At 44.0% G+C, this 24,936-nt stretch overlaps 1 protein-coding gene across 2 annotated transcripts in view; it reads right to left on the bottom strand.

Moving 5' to 3' along the window:
* Positions 1-9,631, bottom strand: part of dyrk1a.S (dual specificity tyrosine-(Y)-phosphorylation regulated kinase 1A S homeolog) — a 58,799-nt gene extending 49,168 nt beyond the window's left edge. The window contains exon 1 of one of the 2 annotated variants that reach the window (XM_041583164.1): positions 9,607-9,631. The gene's annotated coding sequence lies outside the window, so the exon portion shown is untranslated. 2 annotated transcript variants of the gene reach the window in all.
* Positions 9,632-24,936: the final 15,305 nt, after the last annotated feature.

Raw genomic sequence — 24,936 nt, 5'->3', positions numbered from 1 at the left:
AATATATCAAGCAATACAGAAATGCTAGCATTAAAGTAGAACTAAAGCTTAACTAAAGAAGTAGCTAGAATGTTGTATCAGCCCAAGGCAACACAGCCCTTTAGCAGTAAAGATCTGTGTCTCCAAAGATGCCCCAGTAGCTCCCCATCTTCTTTTCTGCTGATTCACTGCACATGCTCTGTGCTGCTGTCACTTACTGAGCTTAGGGACCCACTCACAATATACAGTACACATAGAATAAAAATGTCACAATACTAGGCCAATCAGTAATAAATACTGATAATTACTACATGGCAGCACAGAAACCAGTGCAACTAGTATCAGAATTTAGCATTAGCTTATATTACAGGCCAACCACATTTTCTGCTTTATAATTTGTGAAGACCCCTAAGCTTAGTGTCTCAAGAGCTGCTCAGAGCCCATTGAGCATGTGTGTGTCACAGACGCTTTCCAAGATGGTGACCCCCTGTGACAAGTTTGAAGTCCTGGATCATTTCTGCCATTGAATAGCTGAAGCTTTAGGCTGGTGCAATAAGGTGATTATATAAATATATTCATTTTTAGGGTTTAGTTCTCCTTTAAATGAGAAGGAATTTTGAAATCACTGGGGGTGCCAGACATCAGGCCTGGGGTTATCTATATGAAAACCACAGAACCATCATCTTCTTCTGCTGCTTCATTCTTCAATAGCCTTGGGACGATGCATGCACAGTGTAAAGGGCAGCTTTATGCTTATAATTTAGCTTCTAACTTCACCGTGCATGTGCACCCAAGGAGAAATGGAAAGAGAGGAAGAGGATGGTTCCATAGTGTAGAGTCCTGCATTGGGTCAGGAACCCGTGGATTACACGCATAGTGTCATGTTTTAGGCAAAAAGTCCCTGATTCCTTGGCCACAGAGCAGTCCGCGGGTAATCCGGCTGGGTAACCAACAAAGGTGCAGGCTGGATCCCTCCCTCCAAACTTTGTTGTTCTTTTTTGGGACGATTTGGCACCGAAGTGACGTCACTTCCGGGTTTCTCGTGTCCCCCAGGTCGGAAGGTTAGTTGGACTATTGTGGGTCAGGTAGTGGGAACATGCAGGTCAAATTGCAAGTTGCACGTATGGGTTTCAAAAAATGGACCTGTGCAGCACTCTACCATGTTGCTCACTCAGAAGTACCCCAGGCTGTTCCAGTTTTCTGCTAACAAGGATACAAGGTAAGTGAGTATAATCATAATGACTAGGCAGTGCGTAACATTTGGCACCCCATCGACTTTACCCTTCCTTCTCCTTTAATGATGGATCTATATAAAGTAACCCGCTGTGCCACTTGTGACAATTTTTTCCTCCAAAAAATGATGTCAACTGGCTGCTTGGGAACAAGCACTGGTAACATCAGGAATGTATCTCCACAAAGTGGGAAGCTGGTCCTTCAGCTGCCCATGAAATGTAACAGAATATACCCAAATATAGCACATGCCATGTTCTCCCCGTGCCTGCGTGGGTTTCCCGAGGGTACTCTGCTTTCCTCCCACACTTCCAAAACTGTGCCTACAGCATGTGAATGTGATATGGACCTTAGCATACATGGTTACTGGTAAGGAATACAGCACAGGGGGCATATTCTCTGCCAACTCAAACGCACGTAAATAGGAAACACGCACCAAAACAGACACTTAATAAATCCTAATAAAACACCAATAACAGTGGCGCCACTTGTTCCCAATTCCAGTGTAGAGGCAGCAGTGGTTCCGACTACCCCAGTGGTGGGGATCCCACCATGTGCCGATTAATTTGGGTGCCATTCTCTTATCTCTATATGACTGTAGGTAGGATAAGATTAGATGTATGGATGGTCACATGGCAACAGAGAGTAAGCTCTAAGAATCATGACTCTGTATTTGTATATTTGATAAGAACACACCCCTCTACTGCACAATACCAGAGCACTTTATAAATAAAGGTATTCCAATACAATTCCAATGCCAGCAATATAGCAAGAAAGGCTTTTACAGAGCAAATGGCCAGTAACCTATGACTAAAGCTCCCTAATATAGACATTTACTCATAAGATCTCTAAATATGAATCATAATCCATTTCTATCTATTTCATACGCTCCATCCAACACACAAGAGCCATTATTTAGCAATCCAACACAATACCTGCAGTGGAATGGTTAATATGACCAGTCTGTAACCCAGTGGGGCAATACCCATGCAAAGGGATCAAGTGAGGGACAGACTCACTGGCCCAAAAATGGACAATATCTGCCTTACGATGGGCTGGAGAACAAATAAGCTACCCATACACAGACATTAGGCCACTAAACAAGAAGGGCTTTGCTGAATTAGTGGCAAGCTAAATTCAAATTATTCAAAAGTTGTGCCAAATAATCACACCATACAGTATGTGGGGGCCTAATCAATAAGTGAACAAATCCCAGTCTGGATGATAAAGGCAATCATTTTGACCCTATAAATGCGATAATTGAATGCTAATTACAGGCTGAATATGTTCATGTAGCTACAACAGCACCAGTAATTGGCTGCTTGGGATTCAGTCTGCAGCAGCCAATCACATACTAAATGTTGTCTTCTGGCCCAGCTCCCAAAGCGTATGACCCCGGTCACAAACTAATGTGCTACTCCATATATGTCGCTAGCTGGCGCCTCTTGTGACAGGAATACATATATATATATATATATATATATATATATATATATATATATATATATATATATCGCACAGGTGGTTACCTATTTATTCAATGGAAAAAATATTTGGAAATGAGTATAAATCAATCAGATATTACTTATTAAGCGCATCGTTTTGAATGAATTGTAAGCCTTAAAGGAATTGTAACACCAAAGAAGTGTTTTGAAGTTACAAAAATATAATGTTCTGTTGTGCTGTACTAGTACAACTGGTATTTCAGAAACACTACTATAGTTTATATAAACATTCTGCTGTGTAGCCATGGGGGCAGCCATTCAAGCACAGGATACACAGTAGATAACAGATAAGTACTACTATAGTTTATATAAACAAGCTGCTGTGTAGCCATGGGGGCAGCCATTCAAGCACAGGATACACAGTAGATAACAGATAAGTACTACTATAGTTTATATAAACAAGCTGCTGTGTAGCCATGGGGGCAGCCATTCAAGCACAGGATACACAGTAGATAACAGATAAGTACTACTATTGTTTATATAAACAAGCTGCTGTGTTGCCATGGGGGTGGCCATTTAAGCACAGGATACACAGTAGATAACAGATAAGTACTACAATAGTTTGTATAAACAAGCTGCTGTCTAGCCATGGGGCAGCCATTCAAGCACAGGATACACAGTAGATAACAGATAAGTACTACTATAGTTTATATAAACAAGCTGCTGTCTAGCCATGGGGCAGTCATTCAAGCACAGGATACACAGTAGATAACAGATAAGTACTACTATAGTTTATATAAACAAGCTGCTGTGTAGACATGGGGGCAGCCATTCAAGCACAGGATACACAGTAGATAACATATAAGTACTACTATAGTTTATATAAACAAGCTGCTGTGTAGCCATGGGGCAGTCATTCAAGCACAGGATACACAGTAGATAACAGATAAGTACTACTATAGTTTATATAAACGAGCTGTTGTGTAGCAATGGGGGCCATTCAAGCTGGAAAAAGGAGAAATGGCACAGGATACACAGCTGATAAGCTCTATAGTATGCAATGGGTTTCTTCAGAACTTATCTATCCACTATGTATCCTGTGCTTGAATGGCTGCCCCTATGGCTACACAGCAGTTTGTTTATATAAACTATAGTTGAATTTCTGAAGCAAACACACCAGTTGTACCAATGCAGGGCAACACTACATAATAGTGTCATTCCATTAAAATGCTTTCATTGTTTGGTGTTATCGGTCCTTAAAACCATTAATTACAATTTCAATTTTTAACGTATTGCCACCAATGGCACTCTATATTAGGCCTGGCAAGGGTCCAGTGATATGTGCTACACTGCGCCATAGGCAGTATTATTCCAGTGCCTCAAAGGACTGTACCAATAAAAACAGCAATGTATGGCACAACCCGAATACTGTGAGTGCACAGGTATGTGGAACAGAGCTGTCATTTAGCAGAGGTAAGAAAGATTAAATAAACACAGACAGAGGGTGTCCCTGGGATGGGAAGCAGCACCAGTAAAAGGATTAAACTGTAACACTTTGTATCTTCCATTTAACACTCCCCATCCCATAAATGTTACCTTTCAGCCTCCACATCACATTTATTGACACCGACTGTCTAAAAGTTTCCTCTCTTGGCCAGACACACAACTGGCAAATGGGATAGGGATACGTTTGTATATATATATATAGTGCTGGGGTACATAAGTCCTACAGATTGTTCTGCAGCATCATCCTGTCTCCAAAACAGGGGTGATTAACAAATAGGGGATACAGCAGGGCTGGCACACAGGAGCCAATCATTTGCATTACATGTGTTACATCAGCCAATCTGTGGCCCTCCAGCTGTTGGTACATGATGCAATTCAGGGAAAATAGAGCATTTGTTTCAATCTAATATAGACATACTGCACCCAAACTCCATCACCCTGACACCCAGTGGGGAGAGAGTCAGCCCAATAACAAGAATAGCCTTGGAATCAGTCCATACAGGCTCTTGGAGAAGGTTGTGACCTGCTGCTGCTGCTGTTACCGGGGCCCGTCTAACTGTTTGCACCCTGTCCAATATCCAGGGCTTCCCCAGCAACAGTCCCACTATAGTTGCAGCAAGGGCTTCAAACATGATCAGTGTTGCACGTCTCTCTAACACAATCAGTGTTGCACGTCTCTCTAACACAATCAGTGTTGCACGTCTCTCTAACACAATCAGTGTTGCACCTCTCTCTAACACAATCAGTGTTGCATGCCTCTCTAACACAGTGATCCCCAACCAGTAGCTCATGAGCAACACGTAGCTCACCAACCAATTGGATGTTGCTCCCAGTTGCCTCAAAGCAGGTGCTTATTTTTGAATTCCAGGCTTGGTAGAAAGTTTTGATTGCATAAAAAGTAAGTATACTGCCAAGTAGAGTCTACTGTAGGTTCCCGGTCCACACCAAATAGCCAATCACAGCCCTTATTTGGTACCGCAAGGGACTTTTTCATGTTTGTATTGCTCCCCAACTCTTTTACATTTGAATGTGGCTCACAGGTAAAAAAGGTTGGGGACCCCAACACTATCAGTGTTGCACGTCTCTCTAACACAATCAGAACTGCACGTCTCTCTAACACAATCAGAACCGCACGTCTCTCTAACCCAGTGTTGCACGTCTCTCTAACACAATCAGAACTGCATGTCTCTCTAACACAATCAGAACTGCATGTCTCTCTAACACAATCAGAACTGCAAATCTCTCTAACACAATCAGAATTGTACGTATCTCGAACACAATCAGAATTGCACGTCTCTCTAAAGGTGGCAATACAGGGGCAGATTAAAGCTGCCAATATCAGTCCTTTAGACCGATTCGGCAGCTTATTTGCCCATGTGTGGGGGCTCCCGATGGGTTCTCCCGATCGATATCAGGCCAAAAATCAGCCAGATATCGATCAGTCAAGTTTAATATTTTTGTACGATCCAGGACCGCATCGGCTAGTTGATGCCGTCCTGGGACCAGTCGGAGCCCATTCGTAGTATTGTAATCCGATCGTTCAGCCCCAGGGCCGAATGTTCGGATTCATCCAATATTGCCCAGCCGTTAGTGGGCATATCGGGTTAAGATCCACCCGTTTGGCGACCTTGCCAAACGAGCGGATCTTATAGTGTATGGCCACCTTAACACAATCAGTGTTGCACCAACCATCCCAGGGATGGCAGACTTGTGGCCTGGCGCTTGTTGGATGCCAGGAATGGAATGAAGGCCAAAAGCTTGTATAGAATGTTTTATAACGGTTTGTATCTGGCATTCACTTGTCACTTGCACAAACACACATAACCCAATGCCCGGACACACACACTTAACCCAGTGCCTAGACACACACACACAAAGCCAAAGACTGGACACACAAAAGACAATGTTTACAGACCAGCACACACTCTATGTGCTGACGTTTGATACAGAGTCACAATCATTGGTTTATGAGTCAGCTCCTTCACTTACTCATCCCTAACAACCAATTAGAATGACATCAAGCATCTTAGTGACATTATTAATGGCAGCCCAAAAGTTTAGATAATCAGGGGGCACATCCAGCGAGCAGAGATTGTTTGGCCCTATCACTAATTTAAGCTGGTACCACAATGCCCCATGCACCTTTTCAATGGACTATATAGCTATCCCCATGCCCACATATCCAATAAAGGATGGCGCTATTGACAATCTATGGGCAAGACTGACTCTTAAATCCAGACAAGTGATCCAACATTCAGAATTGAGAAGGCACAAAATGCATGGAACATTAAGTGACAAGTGAAGGCCAGACACAAGCAGTTATGAAACATTCCATACAAGCTTTTGGACTTCATTCCATTCCTGGCATCCTTATACAACAACAGCTGCGGGGCCACAAGTCTGCCATCCCTGGGCTTTCCCCTGTGAGCAGACGTGCAACACTGATTGTGCTAGAGAGACGTGCAACGCTGATTGTGTTAGAAGCCCATGCAGCACCTATAGTGGGACTGTTGCTGGGGAAGCCCTGGATATAGGACAATATACAAGTCAGTTAGACGGGCCCTGGTAACAGCAGCAGCAGCAGGTCACAACCTTCTCCGGGTGCTCTTATGGACTGGTTCCAAGGGTATTCTTGTGATTGGGCCGACTCTATCCCCACTGGGTGTCGGGGTGATGGAGTTTCGGTGCAGGATGACTAGATTAGATTCCTCTGAAACACATCATATCCAAAAGCTGTAGGCCACAGAGCAGAGAAGGCGGCTGTAATGCATGCAAATGATTGGCTCTTGTGAGAAGGGGCCCCTGTATCACCCATTTCTTGGCTACTCTATTTTGGAAATACACAAGGGGGGCAATGGAGACATACAGGGCAATGAGTAGGCTCTGCTGTATTTTGGCGTCACTGATGCCGGGTACCTGAGAATTTTGAGCTATATCAGAAACAACCCACAGCATTTAAAGAGGCAGCATCAGATTTGACAATCCCAGCAGAGCAGAGTCAGGCCAGCTGTGTGGGTAAATCCTGCCTTGTACAATTCTATAACACATCCCTCATCTCTAGATGTTGTTGAACTATAGCTTCCAGGTGGTAAGAGAAAGAAGGAGTGGTGTCAGAGCTGTGCATCATGGGTGCTGTAGTTAATTTTGACAAACACCTAGGAACAGGGCTCCATAAAGTCAACATTCCTGTAAGTGCAGTTCCAACAACATCTGCCCAAGGCTGCTGAGGGGTCCTGAATTCTTCACCCTCCGGCTCTTGTTTATACTAAACTCCCATCAGACTGCTGTCAACAGCTCCTATACGTGTGGAAAACACAGGGAAGCTCAGTAGCTGCACCTGCTGGGAGTTGCAGTTGAACGCAACACAAATCCACAATAAACATCCGCTTAGAGGCAGCACACGTCCAACAACACCTAGAGGGGTTCCCCCAATACCACTGACGCATCCAAGATACACAACGCTGTCCAATTTATGGGTTCCATTCAACTACAACTCCCAGCAGACTGTCCACGGCACCGTAGGAGCCCAACAGCTATACCTGATGGGAGCTGAAGTTTACAACAACGCCCGGGAATACAAGATCCACTTCGCCAACACTTCCACTCAGCGAAGGTGTCCCACATCATCTGGAAGGTTTCCGACTGTATCCCGGATCCTCTGGGCACTTGTTTAGGCTACAGCTCCCAACAGGCTCTCCGTTAATTGTGCAAATGGCAGGGATTCCCGGTAGCTGTGCCTGATGGGAGTTGTAGTCGGCAAATCGGAGCAAGTGCCAGCACTAAAACGCCTCCATTCCGTTTAAAGAAACAGCACAGTTCCAGCAACACCTGGAAGGGTTCCTCAGATCCAAGATCCACAGGACAGTCCGATCCAATGGTCTCATTCAAACTGCAACTCCCAGCAGACTGTCCACAGCTCCAGAAGGCTTAGCAACAACACGGCGGAGCCCCCACAGCTGTGGCTGATGGGAGTCCATTTAAAGAGACAGCACAGCTTCTGACAACATCTGGAGGGCCGCCAAAGGGTGCTGAGTAATCTCTGGATTCACAAGGTTGCCCATCCGGGTCTTGTTCAAACTACAACTCCCAGCAGCCTATGGGGGGCAGGAGCTGTGCCTGATGGAAGTTGCAGTGGTGCCAAGAGTATGACACTGTTGCAGGGTCTGACAGCTGCCTCTCCCCTCCCCTTGTCAAAACCCTCTTACCTGTCTCTTGTCCCCTCTTCTAGGCCAATCCCATGGGAGCCCCCCGGTCACACAGAGCGGCCCACAGGGGGTCAGAGAGCCCGCTCCATAAAGCGCAGAGAGTGAAATCAGAGAGCCCGGGGGATCCTAGTCCCCAGGACTGGCAGCAGCATCTCGCTCCTCCTTCCTCGCCTTCCTGCTCCTTGTCTTACTGTTGTTGCTGCTGCTGCTTCTCGGCGCTGTGCGGGCTCGGCCACTGGATCCAGCTGGGGGGGAGGCGGTGGCAGTTCCTCGGTTCCCGGCCGTGCAGGATGCTGGAAGGGGGAGGAGCGACTCGGCACAAAATGGCGCGCGTTTCCTCAGCTGCGCAGCCTGGAGGGGAGGGGGTGTCACACCGACCGGGGAGGGGGTACAGAGCCAACACTGCCTCACAACACTACCCACCGGAACCTCGCCTGGAACTGAGGGGGGCACAGCAGGTTGCGATGGGGTGAAACCCTCGCGAGAATGCCCTCTGATGCTTGGGCACCGCCCCCCCAAATTAAAAAAAAAATAATCCACAAATTGGGCCTCAATGTTTTCCTTACTTTTATTACTAATACAGAGGTAAGAGGAAAAAATTGTATTATTTGCAAGGAAAAAAAAATAGGAAGGGGAATAATAAAATGGCGGCGGGACGAGCGGGTTACCACGGCAACTGTCAATCAACCAGGAGCGAGAGAGCGCGCCCTTCCCCCGGATACGCGCTGACGTTGTTACAGAGCGAGGAGGGGACTCTTGCCAGCTAGAGGCAGTGACGGCTGTAAGTCACGTGAGGCAGCAAAGGGCGGGGAGGGAGGAACGGCGGAGGTGGGGAACGTGAAACAAATAATCACGAGTGGGGTTAAATAACATGTTTATCGTGGGCTGCTCTGGCCGGCACGATTCCTTTGTAGCTGAGATTTGTCGCCCGTGACTTTATGGCGCAGTGATAGGCGACAGTAGGAGTTCAGTAGCTTGTTACAGAGCTGACAGCACGTTGGCCAGGGGATGCAGGGAGTTATGGTTCCGCGCGTAAACTACATTTCCCATATTCCCTGAGCGGGACAGGCGGCCGGAGCTGAGGCGCTACAGGTTGCGCTTAACTGGCGCATAGTATGACCGGCCGCGGGCTGCTTCCCTGTAAATCTGACTGCACCTCAATAGCCACATCTCTTGCCTCTCCCATATCCCCCGATAATTATCTACCTCATCCACTCATGGTCTCCAAGCATCAGTCTTACCTGCCCCTCCATCTGCTACTCGGCTTCCCAGCGCACTGTCTACATCCCCTGTCTGCCAGATGCCTCCTCCCTATGCCTCACCCTGTGTGTCTCATTCATACTCTCTCTACCCAATCCCTCCTGCACCCCTCACTCTCACCTCATCCCTCCTGCACCTCTCACTCTCTTCTCCACCCCTCACTCATTCCTCATCCCTCCTGCACCACTCACTCTCTTCTCCTGCACCTCTCACTCATTCCTCATCCCTCCTGGACCCCACACTCTCCCCTCATTTCTCCTGCACCCCTCACTCATTCCTCATCCCTCCTGCACCCATCACTCTCTCCTCATTCCTCACCTAATTTCTGCTGCGCCCCTCTCTCTCTCCTCATCCCTCCTGCACCCCTCTCTCTCTCCTCATCCCTCCTGCATTCTCACTCTCATTCCTCCTGCACCCCTCATTCTCTCCTCCTGCACCCCTTACTCCCTTCATCCCATCTGCGCCCCTCACTCTCTTTACTTATCCCTCCTGTACCCCACACTCTCCTCCTGCACCCACTCTCTCGACTGCACCCCCTCACCTCATCCCTCCTGTACCCCGCACTCTCCTCCTGCACCCACCCTCTTCCCTCCTCACTCTCCCCACTGCTCTCCTCATCCCTCCTGCGCCCCACACTCTCCCTCCTCACTGTCCCTCCTGCACTCCAGACTCTTTCCATGTTCCTTCTTGCATCCCACACTCACTCCTCATCCGGTACCCTACACTCACTCATCTCCCCTGCACTCTACACTCTCCCTCATCTCTCCTGCACCCCGAACTCGCTTCTGTTTTCTGCACCCCACAAACTCCTACCCACAGCACACTCTTCATCACTCCTGTACCCAATACTCCTCATGTTTCTTGCACTCCTGCAGCACACTTTCTCACACCTGATACATTTACAGTTCACTGTGGCACAAGTTTTTAATACCCAGTCTCACTCTTGCTCTCCTCTTTGGATCAGAAAAAACAACCCAAACCCACAGGACTATAACTCGAGAAATATTGCCTCTGTAGGACAGCACCAAACCTGTATCTGTGAAACAGTGGCACTAGCTTATTTTGCAGGGTATAAGTCGAGTGCCAGGGCAGGCATGAGACTCCCGATGGGGATCACGGGGAGGTGGGAATCTTGGGGCAATAAACCGAAAACAATTTTACAAGGCACTGTGGGGCTCATTTATCAACACAGGGCAAATTTGCCCATGGGTAGTTACCTATAGCAACCAATCGGTGATTAGCTTTTTAAAGCCAACTGCAAGTAGAACAATGAATGCAGCAATTTGATTGGTTGCCATGGGTAACTGCCCATGGGCAAATTTGCCCAGTGTTGATAAAGGACCCCCTGTGTGCGCTGCTGGAACAGGTTGACCTGCACCCATCCCAATCTGCCATGTGTACCCACATTTTAACCCACCTGGGCCACAGGTTATGGAGGAGCCTGCACATCACTGGTGCAATGTCCTTTTGGAGGGGTAGAAAATACACTGCTGCAGCACTTCCTTGTTGCAAAAATGAAAAGTTACATTTATTAAGTCAGAAAGACAAGGAAACTTTTTGGGCTTAGTCTTGCTTTTTCTTGAGCCTTGCAAGTGCTGTAGTGGTGTATTTTCTTCTATGTCTATTTAACCCTCTGGCAAGGGCCCCTGTCTGCATTGCACACAACTAAAAAAAAAAAAGGTGATTGATGCCACACAACCTCTAGAGACCTATTGTTTCTAAAGGGTAACTGCAGGATAAACACAGTGAGACATCCAGATAACCCCATAAACTGTCATTCGGCCACTTTTTCTTACTGAATTGGATCCTGCCCATTATCTTCCTTCCTTTCTACCACATTTCGTATGCCTTTATTTACATTTTAGGAAAAAAATGTTTTAACTAAACAATATATAGTTGTGCCACATAATTATACTATCCCACAGATTGTAATGTTACATTTATTCTCTCAAATTTGATTCCAGCCATCCTTACCATTATTTGCAGGTGTCCTAACGAACAACTATTCAACACATTCTGATAATTCTTAAACTCATTAAAAAATGTTGTAGCCCACTCAGAATTAGATTGTGTGGGTTAAAAGGTCAATACATGGGACACAAATTGGTTATACTAACTGTTATATCTCTCTCAATTTGCCCCTCTAAATGTATATTGTTCATTGAACCATTCTTTCCCAACATATTGCAATTCAGCTGCAACTGCTGAAAATGCTCACTGGGTTCCAGGGTCACTGACCCCGACAACTAAAACAGACTTTACTTTTACTGTTATTTTCATTTCTTAATTATAATGTTAACATTTTATATTTGAGCGCTGTACTGTTCATGTTCCATTCTGATTTTGTAAAAGTTTGTGTGGTTGCTATGCCATTTAAACCCTAGTAACCCTAGGGTTCCGTGAAATAAACCAGACTACACTTAACAGACACCATGTTACCAAATTCCATGTCCCACAGCTGCACCAAACATTTCTAAAGAATCTATCCTGTTCATGCTTTCTAATTTCCCTGCCTTTAGTAGGGAAGATCTGTACTTGATGATTTGCGGCGACCCCTAAGCTTAACTGCTCAACAGCTTCCCAGCCTACTGAGCATGTGTAGCGCAACTGACACCCCTAAAAAGATCCAAGATGGGGAGCTCCTGTGCACAACTTTGAAGTTCAAGGTCATTACTTTTATAGAGTTGCTGAACCTAGGATTTAATTCTCCTTTGAAGAAAGCTAGAAGAGAAGGCCCTTGGATAATGAGATATTATTAAAGCTTGAGCTGTACCAACCTTTCTTCATATGTCGTAAACTCCCATGTTTCCATGTTGCTATTTTCATACTGTCGGGCTTTCCGGAAAGAGCAATAAAACCATGGCTACTGGCAGTTCTTCTCTTTACTCTGGGTTCTTCATACAAGGAAACATTAGGTGAAGATTACAGAAGTTCTTTCTATGTTTACCATGGAGATTTTAAAGTTAAAAAAAAAAAAAGATATAGAATTAAAAAGGTTGTTATATCTTCTTTGCTGTCCCTGGGATCCTTGCTTGCGCATGCACAGTACAGAAGAACAATGACTTTTTGCGTTAAAGTCCAGTTTTTTTAAATTTTGAATTGAGTTCTGTTTTTTTTTACCCTGCTGTGCATATGCACAGATCAGTCATCCGCGCAACCAGCCAGATTTAGGGTAAGGCCAGACGAGGAGATTCGGGGAGATTTTGTCGCCTGGCGACTTATCGCCACTTTTTGCGCGACTATCTCCCCGAACTGCCTCAGCGTTTTTTCCCCATAGGCTACAGCGCAAAATCGCCTGCGCTAATGCACAAGCGGGGATTCCTTTTTCAATAGTTATCCACTTGTCGCCAGGAATCTCCCCCGAATCTCCTCGTCTGGCCTTATATGGACAAGGATATTAAAAGGTGGGATGAACAGATTAAAAGGAAAATGGTAGTCTGTATGTTGCATGGATCAGTTCCTCACCCTCCCTTAAACTCAAAGAGTTACCCAACCCCTCCATCACCTTGATCCATTGTGCAGTGATGGACTCTGAGACTTGAATCACTGGTGGATATACCGTATTGGCACCCATGGGCTGTATCTGTGACAGCAGTTTGGTGGGGGTGGCTCTTGGGTGACTATAATTTTTCGCATCACACTAAAATCGGCCATCAGGGAGAGAAAAATCTTAACGTTTATGGCCACCTTAAGGGGAATGGTTTGTCAGAGTATCGTGGTTTCCTTTTCTGGTACTTCAGTGTTTATGCCCAACTGAAGGCATAAACTGAACGAGCTCATGTCAAAAAGAGTGAATACTTTTCTTTTCAAACCATTGTACCTTTTTCTAGAGATGCACTTGATCCACAATTCGGTTCAGGATTCTGCATTTTTCAGCAGGATTAGAATTCGGCCAAATCATTGTTCCTGGCCGGACCGAATCCTAATTTGCAAAGGATCTTAAAGGATTCAGGGTTCAGCTGAATTTCTATTAGTGGATTTGGTACATCCCTACTTTTTTCTTCCGGTCTGCTTTTGGGATTCACCTTAAAAATATTAAGGAAAATGCAGCAAAAGCAAGGTGTAATAGGTATGGCAGCACCTATAAACATATATAATCAAATGCTGACGTAAAAAGAGCACTCATTGTTCAGTCTTCAGCATCTGCATATAGTTCTTTCAACATGCACTGCTTCCAGTAATAATGCTATTATGCATTATAAGAATATACCAAGATCCCTATATGATCTTGAAAATAAAGTAGAAAGCAGAGAAGCTTTTGGTTTCCATAGTGATGAAAGTTGAATATGCATCTTAAAAATACTTACAGCTTTCTTCTTACTTTTTAAAATAAGATAGCATTCACCTCGTTTCACATTGCATAGCGCAGCAGCGTTTATTCTACTTGGCTTTGGAGAAAATACAACATGAGCGCAATATATAACATGTATTTGGGTGCATTTCATTATATACTTGATGCCACAATAGTTGTTGCGAGTAGTGAAGCAGTATCAGATTGGGACGCCTTCCATCTCACATACAGGAATTAGATGTAGATAATGATAAATATTATTGGCGTTATACAAGTGGGCTGATATCTATCAGACAGGTTAGAAAATCTGTTGATCAAGGTCGTCGCCGATGCAGTCCTCTCCTAACCCAAAACTAGATTATGATACAAACTTTGGACAGGGGCCAAACAAGTGGATCAGCCAGATTTAGCCCAGTGTGTGGGTGGCCAAATCAGGCAGAGTGCCACAAGTTTCACAACCTCACTAAACAAGCAGATCTTTCCATGTATGGCTAGCTTTAGTCTGGCAGGCTAGTCTGATCCTAAGAAGAATGTAGTCAAAGAACCTGCTAGTGCTTTGCCCTCAGGGAGCGCTATACAAATAAAAATATACATACATAGTCAAATTACTATACCCAGTGAAATGCCTGATATAACACTTTACTCCTTATCTCTAAACCTGGCACATGGACAGCAGCTGGGGTAGAATCTGTATGAGACTTTTAGTGTGGGTCTGATGCACAATAGTCTCCCCTATGCCTCTCGCTGGGAACTCAGAGCCTGAGTTGTGAACAGAAATGAGTCCGGATGTAGAGTAAAGGAGGCCATAAACAGGCAGATTTTCAGCATGATCCAATAAAATTGTCTACTTATACAGCAGTTACACTGACAGGTTGTGAACCATCGTATCATTCCGAAAATTTGGTCCCAACAGTAGACAAGTTTAAAACTTTTCACTGTGCAAAGATGGAATCAGTCAGTGGATAAGGCTCTTTCATCCTATTCGCGGGACTGGTGACAAAATTTGTCCATTGATGGCCAGCTTGTAGAGTGGTCGGCACTTATCTGTTAACTCAAGGCAGAAAATCAGGAGTAGGCTCAAACAAAATCATTTACAAGCCAGGCAAAGGCCAGGACCAGTATCAGAAGTAGTCAAAAGGAAAATCCAAAAAGAAGTCGCAAACTGGCCAAAAGTCAATACCAGGAATACATATCATATGCAAGGTCATTCTCGATATGACAAAATATTTTCTAGGGATGCACCGAATCCAGTATTCTGCCTTTTTCAGCAGGATTCGGATTTGGCCGAACCGAATTCTAATTTGCATATGTAAATTAGGGGCGGGTAGGGAAATCACGTGACTTTTCGCCACAAAAGAAGCATGTTTTCCACTTTTTCCTTTCCTGCCCCTAATTGCATATGCAAATTAGGATTTGGTGCGGTATTTGGCCGAATCTTTCACCAAGGATTCGGGGATTCGGTGCATCCCTAATATTTTCCAGCATTTTGTGTATGTAACAAAATGCACATTGTATCATTATCCTAAATCTAACTCCCCTTATTCCAGGGCAGGAACACATTCAATATTCCGTTATCTCTATGATTTGCACTGCCCTGCACCTCTTCCACTGCGCTGGGACTTTTTGGAATTATGGGCCCAGCCACATGTAAATCTGCTACAGCTGATGGTTGAGGGATAGAAAGAGAGGTAGAAAGGGTAAAAACTCTCTCTTGCTATCCATCAAGTAGAACTGAAACACAAAGGCCTTAAAATGCACATTTTTTTTCAAGGTGGTTTTAAGAATTTTGCTCTTTTTATTGTTGCCATATATTTGTGTTGAACCGACAGAGTCCTGATATAATGCAATAAAGCTGGGACAGTGGTATTTATAATCCCGTGATATAGAGACCTTGGATACCAGGGTGCTGATCTGGAGAATGGTAAGTGCATTTGTTTAATCAAGAAATGTAATGAACTAATGAATGAATAAATCCAAAACATTTATGACATTTTGAGAACAAGTGAAATCACCTGCAAGTGCCAATTCCGAAAGTCAGACGCTTGAAAAATTACAATGAATTTACATTTTATTCAAACAATTTTTTTAAAGGGGCCCTATTCTTTTAGGAGCTTCAGAGACAATTTGGAGTCCGTTCACAAAACAGGTGCCATTTTACTTCTGAGTCCCAACAAACAATTTACTTTGCTTGATAAAGGTGGCCATACACGGGCCGATAAAAGCTGCCGACAGACCAAGTCGGCAGCTTATTGGCCCGTGTATGGGGGCCCCCGACGGGCTTCCACGATCGAGATCTGGCCGAAAGTCGGCCAGATCTCGATCGGATGGGATTAAAAATCCCGTCGGATCGCGGGCGCATCTGTTCGTTGATGCGGTCCCGCAATCCGACCGCCGTTTGCGAATGCTAGGATCCGATCGTTGGGCCCTAGGGCCCATGATCGGATCTGCCCGATATTGCCCACCTCAAGGTGGGCATATCGGAGGGAGATCCGCTCGTTTGGCGACATCGCCAAACGAGCGGATCTATCCATGTATGGCCACCTTTAGTCAATTGCAGTAAAGGTGTATGGGGCCCTCCGACTGGCTTCCCCAATTGATATCTGACCCTAGGGCCCAAGATTAGATCAGCCCGATATCGCCCACCTCAAGTGGGGGCATATCAGGGAGAGATGTGTTCATTTGGCAGCTTCTTCAAACAAGCGTATCTCTGTATATATGCGGCCACCTTGGGACCAAAGGGTTACCATACACTGGAACATAGCTGCAAACAGACCAAGTGAGCAGCATTTTGGCTCATGTATGGGGCCCACAAACATGCTTTTCTGACTAATATCTGGTCAAAAATCTGGCAGATATTGATCGGACTGGTTTAAAAATCTCATCAGAGCAAGGACCACACAGTCCACCTGGACAATTGTAACAGCAGGAATGATGAAGGGATGTAACTCCTTTTTTTGGCTTCTTTTAAGCCAACTGTTGGAAATTTTACAGCACGAAAGATAACCCTTGATCTTCCAGGACTGCAGAACTATTTTTCAAAACAGCCAACTTGGCATACATGCTCAAATAATTCAGCAGAGTGGTTGATACTGACCAAACTGCTAGACCAAATCTGGTCATGTATCACCAACTGAAAAGTGGCCACACACTGGCCAATACTCTGACAGATTGCTGGTCTATGGCCATCTTTGTATTGTTCTGTTCATTTGAGCCCACAGCTCTGAATTGACAAATGAAATGTTCAAACTTGTCTGATCAACCAACCAACCTATAGCAATGGTACAAATATATTGGTCTGGATTGTCTGGTATGGCCAGCTAAACTTCTAATTGACTTTTTCCCTTATATCAGGGATCCCTTATATCAGGATCAGGATGTTATTCATTCTGTTTTTTGGTGCGATTCTCTCTTTCGATCTTGTACACCACCATTGATGGGTATTAGTAGTATCCTGTTTTGGATCTCCGTTTTGTAGTCTGTTACATTGCATTACTATAATGTTAGCAACACAGCTCTGTATTGCTTGACCAATAGGCGAGTAAGCTAGGCAACAGCACTGAAAGCATTGGTTAGCTTTAAGAGTGAAGAAAGACAAAGCAAGTCAAGAGTATGGAAATCTCATGCCTTAACCTTAGATGTTCAGATTTTATTCACAAAGGAAAAGTTCAAGGAAAGTTCAGATATTGTCGTTTGTTTCAATGAAACAATCTAAAACTAACCATTCAGATTTAAATTCTAGGATAAATGGTCTGACTGGTACAGGTGCAGGCACATGGAGCAGATTTTCGGCAAAATGCAAGAATATGTATTTCAGGGCCAAAATCTGCTCATTATGCCTCCACCCAGAGCAACACAGTTTACTGGGGATCATTTATAAACCCCGGGCAAATTTGCCCCTGGGCAGTAACCCCTAACAACCAATCAGTGATTAGTTTTTTTCAGTCAGCTTCAGGTTGAACACTGAAAGTAATCATCTGATTGGTTGCCAAGGGTTACTGCCCAGGTGCAAATTTGCCCAGTGTTTATAAATAACCCCCACTGATTGAATGGTGATTGAGCGTAGGGGCTGATTCTCTGCAAGTGTTTATCTGCAGGTTGAGAATCAGTCCAGTGTGCCCATGCAAGGCCATATTTATATAGAGGTACCCAAGGGGAAGCCCACAGGCAGGGCCGCCATCAGGGGGGCACAGGGGGCACAAGTGTACCCGGCCCAGGGCCCGGCAGTGCTGAACTTTTTGAAAGAGCCGCCCCCCCCTTGACAGCCCCAAAGCTGTGCCACCCTTCCGAAGTCCCGAACAGCCGAAATGCAGAAGTGCCAAACAGCCGATGTGTGTTTCTTTATTTTTTTAATCCCCTGGCCACCAATGTATTATTTTAATACTCTATAGGCCCCTGCCACCAATGTTTTTTTTTTAAAATGATCTCTGGGGCACAAATTTTTTTTTACTTGTAAGGAGGGCCCTGGCACCAATGTTTTTTTTAACTTTAAGGGGGGGCTCTGGCTCCACAGATTTTTTTTAACCATCAATCGCTTTTATAACTTGTGTGTGTGGGGGGCAGGGCCGCCATCAGGGGGGACAAGTGGCCCGGGCATGAAGGGGGGCCGGCAGTGCGGTCATTTCACAAGTCCCGAATGCGGAAGTGCTGAAAAGCCAAAGGACCCGAAGCCACGAAAACAGCCGAAGCGGCGACCAAATTGAAGTCCTGAAGCGGCGAAAAGACCCGAAGTCACGAAAGGAGGTGAAGTTGAAGTCCTGAAGCCACGAGTTCAATTCTACTGAACTCCAGTTTGTGTTTTTCGTTTTTAATCCCCTGGCCACCAATGTATTACTTTAATATTCTATAGGCCCCTGCCACCCAGGTTTTTTTCAAAAAAAAAAAAATTTGGGGGGCCCAATATTTTTTGTAACTTGTAATGGGGGCCCTGGCACCAATTTTTTCTAAAAAAAAAAAAAAAAATTTGGGGGGGCCCCAATTTTTTTAACCCCTGCCACCAATGTTTTTTTTCAAAAAAAAAAAAAGTTTTTTTAAAAAATGTTTTTTTTAAAAAAAATTTTTTTTATTTTTTTTGGGGCCCCAATTTTTTTAAAAAAAAAATTCTTGGGGACCCCAATTTTTTTTAACTTGTAAGGGGGCCCCTGCCACCAATGTTTTTTTTTTAAACTTGTAAGTGGGGCCCTGGCGCCAATGTTTTTTTAAAAAATATATTCTTTGAGGGCCCAATTTTTTTCTTTTATGGGGGGCCCTGACGCCAATGTTTTTTTTTAAGGGGTCCCTGACCATCAAAAGCTTTTTATAACTTGTGTGGGGGGTTACTTTTTTTTAGCGCTGATGTCTGTGTAGTCTTTTAACTGTGATGTGGAGTGGGTGGAATATGGGGTGGGGCTTGGGCGCCAGTGTGGGCGGGGCCCAGGGGGCCCTGAAAATTTTGTTGTATGGGGCCCTGTGATTTCTATTGGCGGCCCTGCCCACAGGTGCCTATATATAAAAATCTAATCCTGCAGCAGAGCTGGGGCGGAGGGGTGCCTGGGTCATGCATGGGCTAAGTGACATCACTCACGTATGTGCATCTGCCTGACGGGGTGGGGCGTCCTATGCGCCCCCTGGTGCCTAGGGTGGCACCATACCAAAATGCAGCACTGTGTAAAACTATACTAACATTGTAGAAACCAATTTAAATGAAAAATTAATGTAAATTGCAAAAGTTCTCAAAGGACCACTCTGAAAAATTTACACCAATTCAATATTGGGTTTTAAATCGACAAAACAAATGCTTTATTTTTCCAGAAATGGTGTCATGCAAGTGGCAGTAAAGCACACAAAGTAATTATGACTTTTTTTGTTTAACACGTACAGTTATTTCCACACTTGCGCTATTTTAGATAATATCACACATTATTCTGAGGTGCAGTTTAACACTGTTCCAAATGAAATACAGGGAAACTACACTCACGATAAAATGCTGGATCAGTTAAACACAGTAGATTTTACATAGCAAATCACAAAATGTAATGGGCTCATTTTATTATGGAGAGCAATATTCCATGTCTTTAAAAATCCCAATGCAGAGTCCTCCATTGGGTAGGGTACACACTGGTAGTGATGGGTGCCACTGAAAGTCCTATACCAACTAAACTGCAGCTTCAGGAGCACACAAATAAATGTAAATTATGTAACAATGTCATAATGCCAAATCAAGTGATTATCATTGGTAGCATTACTATTGTCAATAAGCTTAAGCAATAAGGAGACATGTTGTGCAATGGCGATTCATACTTTCTCCTATGCCATTAGTATTAAAAATACTCCAAATCACAAGCTGCAGAGAGGTTCTGAATATTGGATCATAAAAGTATATTGTTTTTTCAGCTGGAAGAGAAAAAATATATATATTTTCACCGTCTGTAGGATGCAGGCACTCAAGCTGTTGATGCTGGAAAAGACAACAGACGCTTCCTGTTTCAATGATGTACAGTACAGATGTCCTGCAAGTAACACGGTAACCATGGTGTCAGTGGTCGGTGCCGGAATGAGTGAGCTCCTTTTCACCATTCCAAGGTCTATATTGATTGAAACATTGTTCCAACGCCATGTTATCCACACGTGCCAATGAAGTGTTTGCAAAGACAAGTACAAACTATCCAACATGTTATGGTGGATCTTCACGGCAATCTAGAAACACAGAACTGTATGGTAGCATGGGTTTCCCAAACTTTTTGAACTGCTAATTACATATTTCTACATATATTTCACGACTACGGCACACAGGCCATTACTCTCTGCAGAAAGCTTCCATTGCCTTCAGTGGGTAGGGGAGCAGGTCATCCATCCATGGTGTTCCCGAAAGACGTCAGACACAGAAGGACAAATTCAGGGATCCCTTATATCAGGATCAGGATGTTATTCATTCTTTTTTTTTTAAACTGTATTTTTTATTCATAATTACATGAAAAAGTAAGTGGTACATTTCCAAATCAACACAATATCAAATACATGACATAGGTTCTGAGGTGTACAAGATAAGAGCAAGCCATACAACATCATTGGTCAAGACATATATCAACAGTAATTCTCAATATTTGAACCCAAACGACTGACAACCTAGAGGGTCCAAGACATTCTTCGGGGGGGAGGGGGCTAAATGGAATCCCGTTCTCTATACATAAGTGAGGAACATTTCTCATCTCCAGCGATTCTCTCTTTCAACCTTGTACACCACCATTGATGGGTAGACAAATAACACAGCTGCAATGATAAAAGCCATGTGACTTCAGAGATACATTTTACAATAGCTTAAAGGAGAATGCAACCTGTAATAAAAAAAAAACCCTCCCTCCAGCCTACCTGCTCCCCCCCTGGGCAAATGCCCCTAATTTTTTACTCACCCCTCCGTGCAGATTCTGGCATTGGAGTTCACAGGCGTCATCTTCTTTCTTCTGTCTTTTTCAAAAGTTTTGGTGCATGCGCAGTTGGAGTAAATTTTCCGGTCCCGAACCACTGCACATGCGCCGAAAGTCACGAAAATTTTCATGACTTTCGTGACTCCCTCCTCCCCCCAGGCTAACTGCCCCCCCCCAGGGAAAATGCCCCATACTTTATACTTACCCCTCGGTGCAGATTCTGCCAGCGGAGTTCCACACCTCAATCTTCCAGGTCCTCAGTAAGCTGACTGGGAGATCGGTACACAGAAATTGACAATCTCCCATCTCCCATTCGGCTTATTCGAGGACCCAGAAGATGAATGCGTGAGACTCCGCTGGAAGAATCTGCACCGAGGGGTAAGTATAAAGTATGGGACATTTCCCCGGGGGGGGCTGTTAGCCTGGGGGAGGAGGAAGGGAGGTCTACCTAGGGTGGGAGGTACTCGGTTTTTTACAAATGGGTTGAATTCTCCTTTAACTAAAAAAAAAACCCTACCCTACGTAGACCCCCCCTCCCTCCCCCAGCCTAGCTGCTACCCTGGGAAAATACCCCTAACTTTTTACTTACCCCTTGGTGCAGATTCAGGGATCGCAGTTCATGGCAGCCATCTTCGTGTCTTCTTCCGGCGATTCGGCAGTTGTCGCAAACCGGCAAATAGCTCCAACTGCACATGCACCGATTCACTTGTCTCAGTCTCAGATTACCGAAGACCCGGAAGATGGCTGCAGTGAACTGCGATCCCTGAATCTACACTGAGGGGTAAGTAAAAAGTTAGGGGTATTTCCCCGGGGTAGCAGCTAGGCTGGAGGGCGGTCTACGTACGTTTTTTAGTTAAAGGTTGAAAGCGAAATACTTGTTTTAACACTGACTTTCTTATACTTTACCCAGACACAATCCAATCAGCACTGCTTAACCACCAAAGAAAAATCAAGCATCTGAAGATTAGGGTAGAGCAGCGTAAAGCTTCTTTTGCCACTAAAAAAAAATGCTACAAAGTGAACATTAATCACTGCAAGTAACCAGTAAAGTGATGCCGTTTCATTTTTCCGCGTCATGCTTTCATAGCACTACACACTAGATTTTATCTGATATATATGATTTAGTTATGTCATTTTAGTCTGATCCGGTTGTTATGCTGCTCAGTACTAATGATGAGTGAAATTTTACTCCTAGTTTCGCTATGTGCGCTGTGCAGTGACCTCACCGATGCATGAACGTATAGAAGAAACAAATGTTTGCGTGCGTTTGGCACGAACGAACAGACTGCTGGCGTCCACGTCGCTGCCCCACAGGACCACCAGGTAACCTTACAACACATTAAAGGAGAACTAAACCCTAAAAATGAATAGGGCTAAAAATGCCATGTTTTATATAGTGAACTTATTGCACCAGCCTAAAGTTTCAGCTTGTCAATAGCAGCAATGATCCAGGACTTGAAACTTGTCACAGGGGGTCACCATCTTGGAAAGTGTCTGTGACACTCACATGCTCAGTGGGCTCTGAGCAGCTTTTGAGAAGCTAAGCTTAGGGCTCGTCACTAATTATCCAGCAGAAAATGAGGTTTGTCTGTAATATAAACTGATGCTACAGGGCTGATTATTAAATTCTGATGCTAGTTGCAGTGGTTTCTGTGCTGCCATGTAGTAATTATCTGTATTAATTACTAATCAGCCTTATATTGTGACATTTCTATTCTATGTGTACTGTATATTGTGAGTGGGTCCCTAAGCTCAGTAAGTGACAGCAGCACAGAGCATGTGCAGTGAATCAGCAGAAAAGAAGATGGGGAGCTACTGGGGCATCTTTGAAAGCACAGATTTTTAATGCTAAAGGGCTGTGGTTGCCTTGGGCTGGTACAGAAGCCTAAAACATAACGTGCAACATTTCTAGCTATAAGGTATAATGCACAAGGACATTAGAAGTCACTGGTTCTGTGACCATATAAAGACACAAGTCTGCAGGCTGAGTTACTCTAAGTATCACTCATGTATTATAAGGGATAATGTACCCCCTACTGTAAATGATAAGGATATTAGAAGTTTCTGAGGGGTTCTGTGACCATATAAAGGGACAAGGCTTGATTTTGAGTTATACAGGGAACTCTGAGTATCACTCAGTTCTTATAAGGGATAATGTATTCCCCATAGAAACAAGGTTTGTGCTACTGCCACATCATAATGAATAAATGTGGTACCACTTAATAAATAAATATTTGAATCAAAAAATACCAAATAAAGTAAAGAATGAAGGAGAAAACACTCACAGTTCACCTCAGTCCCAAGGTGCAAAATCAAAATTACTGTGTCCAAACGGAATGTGAGGGTCTCCAAAAATGCGAAAACAAATGTAAAAAGTAGAAAATTTATGAGGACGTGATACCTAAAGCGTTTCGTGCCTATTGGGGCACTTACTCATCTTCCCCACTGTAAAGTAGAAGATTTCAGAGATCTGTGACCATATAAAGCACTTTTTTGGGGGGGGGGTATAAGGGGAACCCAAATTAGTCTAAGGAATCTGCCAAGAACAAACCCTTATTTAATCTGCATTCACTGTTTCTGTTCTTTTGTTATAGGAGGAAAATTCACGTTATTAGGGTAATTAAAGGAAAACTATACCCCCCAAACAATGGAGGTCTTTATTAAAAGATACTGAGTAAAACAGCTCATGTGTAAAACTCTGCTTCATGTAAATGAACCATTATCATAATAATATACTTTTTTAGTAGTATGTGCCATTGGGTAATCATAAATAGAAAATTTCCATTTTAAAAAATAAGGGCCGCCCCCTGAGATTGTACGATTCACTGTGCACACATACAAACCACATGTAAGGTCACATGAGCCAATTAACAGACAGAGTTCTGCCTTTTGCTTCCTCACTTCTTCCTGTTACAGTTAGTGTTGTAGTATTTCTGGTCAGGTGATCTCTGAGGCAGCACAGATAGAGTCACGAAATGGTGGTTCAAGGCAAGAGATGTAAAAGGGCAATATTTATGTAAATATATATTCCAGTTTGGTAAGATTCTTTAATATGTCATTCAATTTGATATAAACTATCTGTTGCTTAAGTATTCATTTTGGGGGTATAGTTTTCCTTTAAGATGCCCCACTCAGCATCAGATCCATTTTGAAGTTTGCAAGGTGCAAACTCTGCACTTCCTATACACAATCTGTATCATGTAATAAATGTCATTTTGTTGGAGTACTTGACCATATTGTGCAGGTTTAGGACACCGTATTTAAGCAGAACATCTTTGGCAAGCAGTGAGTGAAAGGATCTGTATGGGCCCATGTTAAGGTTCTGAAACATAGGTTACACATGTCTGATATAAAGGCGCAAGCCTAACAGTTTTGCCACTGAACAATGGAATTGACTTCTACTCTCCTTAAATTTACAAGCAAAAGGTACCGTTAATGTACACTTGCATACAATACATATAAATAGGTGCTACTAAAAATTTGACGACCTGCATAACTATGCCTGTGGTTATCTCATTACATGCATCTCTGGCACAGGCTTGCCAGACATATACTGCATGGCTAATTAGTGGTTACTTAGGTGCATACTATGCATAGTGCATTCTGTATCATGATAAACC

Source organism: Xenopus laevis, chromosome 2S (assembly GCF_017654675.1).
Source record: "Xenopus laevis strain J_2021 chromosome 2S, Xenopus_laevis_v10.1, whole genome shotgun sequence".
NCBI classification, from domain to species: Eukaryota; Metazoa; Chordata; class Amphibia; order Anura; family Pipidae; genus Xenopus; species Xenopus laevis.
Note: the sequence above shows the minus strand (reverse complement) of the source record. Positions and strands in the feature narration are given on the sequence as shown.